The 7,912-nt window shown below is 37.5% G+C and overlaps 1 pseudogene; it reads left to right on the top strand.

Annotated features, from left to right (window-relative positions):
• The first annotated feature begins 4,784 nt into the window (after window positions 1-4,784).
• Window positions 4,785-5,770, top strand: LOC136137125 (mesoderm-specific transcript homolog protein pseudogene; annotated as a pseudogene).
• Window positions 5,771-7,912: the final 2,142 nt, after the last annotated feature.

Genomic DNA, 7,912 nt, shown 5'->3' with positions numbered 1-7,912 from the left:
GAATATCCAGGAAGGTTCTCAATGTTATCACAAGTGACCTTATAAGAGAGGCAGAGGGATACTATACACCAAGAAGGAAAAGGCAATTAGAGGTGGAGATTGGAGGGATGCAGACATACAAGTTGAAGAATGCCAGTAGCCATCAGGAGCTGAAAGAGGAAAGGAACCAATTTTCCCATGGAGCCTGTGGCCCTTGATTTCAGCTTAGTGATACTGATTTCAGATTTTTTGCCTTCAGAACTGTGAGAGAATAAATTTCTATTGTTTGAAGCCATCACGTTTGTGATAATTTGTTACAGCAGCACAGGAAACTACTACAGGCTTATAAAAGCACATAAATGATTATTTCATATTGAAAGTAGAATAACAAGTCACAATTTCAAAAGTCAGTTTTGCCCTGGCTTTTCTCTTCCCTGCCATTAAAATGATAAACGGAATATGGGTGTCACAACAAGGAACTAAACGTGTCAACATTCTATATTTCTGTAATTATGCTTTTCAAGAAACTGACTAAAATGTCTTGTAACAAAATGGAATTTGAATTACTTTGGTATATCCAATATATTTCATTTTTACTAATTTCGTTTTGTAGGTTTATAATTAACTGTGTTGTATATGAGGCTAATTTTAAAGCAGTATAAACTTTATAGATATGAGACTATAGAACTTTGACAAATTTCCTTATATAGGGAGTGGTCAGAGAATATTAATTAATATGGACTAAGAATCTAGCCCAGTTCCACAGCTTAATAATTTTTTTTTTTTTCGGTATGCGGGCCTCTCACTGCTGTGGCCTCTCCCGTTCCGGAGCACAGGCTCCGGACGCGCAGGCTCAGCGGCCATGGGTCACGGGTCCAGCCGCTCCACGGCATGTGGGATCTTCCTGGACCAGGGCACGAACCCGTGTTCCCTGCATCGGCAGGCGGACTCCCAACCACTGCGCCATCAGGGAAGCCCAGCTTAATACATTTTAATAAAAATAATAATTATTAGCTTTTCAAAGGTTTATACTTTATTAATACTATTAATTAGCATTAATGTATTGATTATGTGAATTGGTCTAGGACATAATGAATTTTCTTAACTGCCTGCTTGTGATATTTTTTCACTCAGATTTTCCATTATTTGCTTAGGTTTTCCCTATTAGATTTTTTCAAATGCGATGTTAAAGTCAATTAATTAAGTAATTTTTGAAGAGACTTTTTTTTTTTCCCCCGGTACGCGGGCCTCTCACTGTTGTGGCCCCTCCCATTGCGGAGCACAGGTTCTGGACACACAGGCCCAGCAGCCATGGCTCACGGGCCCAGCCGCTCTGCGGCATGTGGGATCCTCCCGGACCAGGGCACGAACCCGTGTCCCCTGCATCGGCAGGTGGACTCAACCACTGCGCCACCAGGGAAGCCCTGAAGAGACATTCTTTAAACTTCATGTAAATTTTAAATGCCCTGGAAAACAGAATTAGATTTGAATAATATTACAACACAGAAAGAGAGTCAGGCTGTCTGGGTCGAAGAATAAATCAATTTAACTTATAATTAAGTTAGTACTGTATTTTTTACTTTTGTATTTATTTTGATTTAGTTAATAACTGGCTTCGAATATTTTGAGATGGAATTCAAAGTTTCTTTTAGGCAAAGATTGGAATCTGAGTACTGGTGATTCTCCAGTGATCTCTCTCTTCTTCCCTTTTGTAGTTGCTCAGGTACTTTTACGAATTCTCTCTTTGTCTCATTGACTTTCCACAGCCTTTATTGGGTGCTGCTTTAAGGTACTGAAGATTTCCTGTGCTCAGGGGGATTTCTCTTGGTTATCTTGGTCTTTACATTACCTTCTTTGCCCCCTGCTGTGAACTCAGCAATGTCCCTGTGTTCCTCTTAGGGGAATCTCTCTCAGTTGCCTTTTTCTACCCCTGGTCACTTTCAGACTGCCGCCATGTACTTAGAAAGGACCACTGCATTTTGGGTAGTTTATTTCAATTTTCCCATACAATGGCCAGCCTTGGGTGAGCCACTGTTTTGCATTCAGAAAAGACCCCCATGTACCTTGGTGAGTTTCCATTAGCTCTTCTGACCTGCCTACAGTTACAAATAGGCCACTGCTTTGCACTTGCAAGGTACAACTAGATATTCCTCTGGTTATTTTTCTCAGAGTTCCTACTCTAGTTAAAGCCTTTGGATATCTGCTGACCTTCAGTTTTGCAAAGACTCCTGTTCCTGGGGGTTCTTTCTTAGTCCTACGTTCTTGCCTCTACTTTTGATAGGCTCCTGCTCTTCACGTGGTAAATGCCCCCTAGGAAAGAACTGGTTAGTGAATTACTGTATTTGGGGCTCTTTAAATTTCTAATCTGTCAGGCCTGTCTTAACATGGCCATTAAATATCTGTTAAAAGTTAATGCTGGTAACTGTTTACCCTAATCTGTATAGTGTTGGTTCCTCTTTGTGCCTTGTTTACAATAGTCAGCAATCATGGACTTCTCTTCTGCAATTTAAGTTTCTTTGCATATTTGGCTCACATTTTTCTTTTTTTTTTTAAAATTAAATAGTTTTTCTTATTTGTTAGTGTGGCAATGATGGTCTCTTGTAAATTTCTATATTCTAATCAGAATGGAAAGCCAAATGGCATGTTTTACCTACTGCAATTTTTGCTTTATGGACTAAGTGCTTGAGGGAGGCAAGTATTATTTTATAGGTTCATCTACTATTAAACTGGATTTTTCACAAAAAACTATTCTCATATTTATGATGCATAATGAAATTATATATGCTTATCCTGGAATGAGGCAAATGAGAATGATCTTGAATGGAATTGTGATTAGAGAAATATAAAATTAACACTTTAATTTATTTGAGCTGTAATTTGTTATCTGTTGCTGGTCCTGTTCCCATTTTAAATTCAGTGGCTCTTAATAAAGTGAAATAAAATTTGGGCTTTTTATCTGTCATTGGGGCTTTTCTGTTATATTGCATCAATTAAACACTACCATTCTAAGTATAATGACTTTCTCTGCTCCTATTTTTAAAATACCAATTGATGATAATGTTCTACCATAGCATATCATTAAAACTTATTATTAAAGAAAAGAATCCTCCAAATATATATTATGAGAGATACTGGAGGGTATTTTTTTTTTAATATGGTGAAGAAGTAGTGTATATTCAGAAGAGTAGACTAGTACAATTCTGCCCCCATTCCATTTACAGTCCTTACAGTTTTTTAGAAGATGAAGTGTAAGCCTTATTAAAAATGTACACCTAAAATTCATTAGAAGTCATTATACTTTGCCCTCATACTGTTTTTTCTTATATAATTATGATCTTGTTTTTATAATCTTACTCAGATAGGGAAATATTTTTTAAATATTTCCAGTTACATTAATGTAGTAAATATTCCTGCTGTGATTAATGAGGGGCACTGATATTATATTCACACTCAAAATGATTTTCTTATTTAAAAAATGATTGCCACTTTCCAAGAATACATTTGCTTATTGAAGTGAAACATCTGAATTTTAAACTTAACTAAAGCACATTTCATTATGAGAAAATAAATCTAATAATATAGTTTATTTTTCTCAAAACAGTGTTTTTCATCTAAGTTGTTTAGAAACCCACTGGTGCTTTAAGAATTGTCTAATTTATTTATTCTCAAACTTTGGTCTTAGAACCCTTTATACTCTTAAAAATTATTAACAAACCCAAAGAGCTTTAGTTTATGTCAATTACATTTATCAATAGTTACCATATTAAAAATTAAAACAGAAATTTAAGTAACATATTTATTTTTTCATTTTAAAATAACAAGCATATTACATGTTAAATAAATATTTTTGTGAAAGATAACTATCTTTCAAAATATTTAGCCTATTATCTTTAATGTTTGACTTAATACATGTCAACTGGATCACAGGAAAACTCTATTATATATTATTTAAAGAATGAGAGTAAAAAGGCAAATTATGTCTTCATATTATTATGGAAATAATTTTAGACAGGCAGAAGCTATGAAAAAATTTTCAGAGTACCTGGACCACACTTTTAGAACCACTGAACCATTAAGTAAGACACTGAAATATAATTGCTGAAGTACCTAATAGTTTGTGGATAATTCTTCCATTAAAACTTAACTCTTCAAGGGACTTCCCTGGAAGTCCAGTGGTTAAGACTCTGTCCTTCCACTGCAGGGGACGCGGGTTCGATCCCTGGTGGGGGACTAAGATCCCGCATGGCGCAACAAGGCGCCCCCCCAAAAAAGAAAAACCTTAACTGTTTGATATCTCTCTGGCTGTCTCTTGTGGATTTAAAATTTCCCCAAAAGATGATTCAGTTTGTTATAAAACAGAAACTATCACACCTTTGTAAAGCAATTATACTCCAATAAAGATGTTTTATATATATATATATATATATATATATATATACACATATGTACTTAACATGGTGCCTAGCACGAAGTCAGTACTCAATAAATATTAGCTATTATATGTATTATATTAACAAATATTAACTATTATATTAATTATATTAGTACACATTAGCTATTATACTCATTATTATAACATTATTAAAATAATCATATCTATTAATTATTCATCATGAAAAATAAAAAAAATATCCCATCCAAGTACTAACCAGGCCCGACCCTGCTTATCTTCCGAGATCAGACGAGATCAGGCGCGTTCAGGATGGTATGGCCGTAGAGGCGGAGAAGCTCTGGCTGCGGGAAGTGCATGCGCAACCAGGTCCCCAAACATGGAGTCTTGTAGCCCAGGTCTTACCTGAATCAGGATGAGGGAGTGCTGGGTCCAGGTGGGGCTGTTGGCTGTGCCCCTGCTTGCAGCCTATCTGCACATCCCCCCGCCCCCCAGCTTCCCCCTGCTCTTCACTCATGGAAGTCATCAGGCAATTTTTTTTTTACCTACAAGGGACTGCATATCTTCTACCAAGACTCTGTGGGTGTGGTTGGAAGTCCAGAGATAGTTGTGCTTTTACATGGCTTTCCAACGTCCAGCTATGACTGGTACAAGATTTGCGAAGGTCTGACCCTCAGGTTTCATCGAGTGATTGCCCTTGATTTCCTAGGCTTTGGCTTCAGTGACAAATCGAGACCACATCACTATTCCATATTCGAGCAGGCCAGCATCATGGAAGCTCTTTTGCGGCATCTGGGGCTCCAGAACCGTAGGATCAAACTGTTATCTCGCGACTATGGGTATATTGTTGCTCAGGAGCTGCTCTATAGGTTCAAGCAGAATCGATCTGGTCAGATTACCATCAAGAGTCTCTGTCTGTCGAATGGAGGTATATTTCCTGAGACTCACCATCCTCTCCTTCTCCAAAAGCTTCTCAAAGATGGAGGCATGCTGTCACCCATCCTCACGCGACTGATGAACTTCTTCGTATTCTCTCGAGGTCTCACCCCGGTCTTTGGGCCATACAACCGACCCTCTGAGAGTGAACTGTGGGACATGTGGGCAGGGATACGCAACAATGACGGGAACTTGGTTATTGACAGTCTCTTGCAGTACATCAATCAAAGGAAAAAGTTTAGAAGACGCTGGGTGGGAGCTCTTGCCTCTGTATCTATCCCCATTCATTTTATCTATGGGCCATTGGATCCAGTGAATCCTTATCCAGAGTTTTTGGAGCTGTACAGGAAAACGCTGCCGCTGTCCACAGTGTTGATTCTGGATGACCACATTAGCCACTATCTACAGCGAGAGGATCCCATGGGCTTCTTGAATGCATATATGGGCTTCATCAACTCCTTCTGAGCTGGAAAGAGTAGCTTCCCTGTATTACCTCCCCTATTCCCTTATTTGTTGTGTATTCCACTTAGCAAGAAACGCCCAAAAGAGGTCCTGGCCACCAAACACTATTCTCTCACAAAAGTCCACCTGACTCACACTGATGAACAGCATATAGTAAAAAGCCAGCAGAAGTTCTAAGGGTGACCTAATAGTTCACCTCCCATTCCTTTGACATCTGATCAAGTGTACGGACTTGCCTTTGTCTTTGTGTTAATAGGAAATTCTGATGGGCTCTACTACTTACTGATGCAGAAAGACAGACAGATATTCTTTTGCATAAAAGTCTTTGAAACACTTCTATGGACTTTTCTGAAATATTTAGAAATGCTAATTTCTGGCCCTGGTTGGAATTATCTAAAGGTGCCACCTTCACCTCACCTTGAATGGCTTTAATTCTCTAAGTGACACAGCTTCAAGTGAAAATGGGTCTCCCTTGTCATAACTTTGGATTTAGTTTGATTAGCTGCTTCTTACTGTAGTCATTTTGTTAGACTTTCGTTTCAATAATGCAGTATTCTAATTATACTTTAAGACTATGATTTACCTACACGTATTATGTATGTATTTTATAAGGACACTAAACCAGCAGACACTTACTCTAGCAGAGTAGTTTAACCTTATTAAACATGTTTCATTTCTGAGTAAATTGAAGTAAAGCCAAGCCATTTACAGAATTTCCTAAAATCACAGAACATTAAGGACAGTAGTCTCTGTGCCAGAAATTTACTGTTATTTGCTGTTAGAACTGGTCTTTCCAGCTAATAACAGTCGGACTCGTCATACCTCAGTGCTTAGAAGCATGTCCCTCCTGAGCCAGAGTGGAGAGGAAGGGATCGTTGTACAGTCCAAGTTATCAGGCTGAATATATACTGATTGCTTAACTTCTCATTGGTTGTCCCAGAGAGGGTTCCTCATGTAGCTCAGCAATTCCTGTACTCTACAGATGGGAAAGTTCCAGAAACTTTAAGAACAAAGTCTGAAAGTTCTATGAGTAAATGGTGCTGAATACTTTTTTTTTTTTTTTAAGCCACAGTTTCATTGTCTTAGTTAAAACAGGATTATTGAGTGGTGATTTTAAATTCTTTTTAATTTTTTTATTAGCAACTTCAAGTATAACAACTGGAATAAGTGTTTATTTTCTATTAATAAAAATGAATTTTGACAAAAAAAATAGAACTGGTGTCATGAACATTCTCCCACCTCTTTGACAAAGGTAATTTGATATGATAATATGAAATCTCTAAACCAATTGTATTGTCTAGCTTTTCTGTTTAATATTTATATGTCTAGGGCCAAAATGATTCACTGTAACATTTTTTACACTAAATAAATGTAGAGATTGCATTCGGTTCAGAATAAAGTTATGTTAATTTCTGCTTCTTTCCATCCTGGTGCATGGCAGATGCCCAATCAATGTTTATTGAGTTAACTTCATTTAAACATCTATCAGTTGAAGACATAGTGTGGTAAGCAACTTTAGTCAAGGCTCCCAATGACCCCTCCCTCCCAGTATTCCTGCCTTTGTGCTCATCCCTTAAGTGTGGGCTAGACCTAATGATTTGCTTCTAACCAATAGGATACAATAAAAAAGATGAGATATCACTTTCATGATTAAGCTGCAAAAGTAGGTGACTTTCTGGCTCTCTCTCTCTCTCTCTCTCTCTCTCTCTCTCTTTCTTGCTGTTACTGTCTTTTGCATTCTTGTTTGCCTGAATAGATGAAGCAAGATGCCATGCTGTGAGATGATCTTTGAAAGCCCCACATGACTAGGAACAGAGGGACAGTCAACAGCTTGTGAGCCTCAGAGCTCTCAGTCCAATAACCCACAAGAAACTAAATCTATCCAACAAATAGAAGAGTCAGCTAGGAAGTGGATCCTTTCCAGTCAAGTTCTGAGTTGATTTCCATCAGTAAGACCCACACTCAAAAGACTTGGCTAAGATGTACTTAGATTCCTGACCCACAGTACCTGTGAAATAATAATTGTTGTTAATTTAAGATACTAAGTAATTGAATAATTTGTTATGTAATAATACATAACTAAGACACTTAGTAAGAATTGTGATACAGGATAAAAATAAGTGGAATAGGAACACTGCTTATAGA

This window comes from Phocoena phocoena, chromosome 17, assembly GCF_963924675.1.
Source record: "Phocoena phocoena chromosome 17, mPhoPho1.1, whole genome shotgun sequence".
NCBI classification, from domain to species: domain Eukaryota; kingdom Metazoa; phylum Chordata; class Mammalia; order Artiodactyla; family Phocoenidae; genus Phocoena; species Phocoena phocoena.
This window is presented reverse-complemented; position numbering and strand designations above follow the sequence as displayed.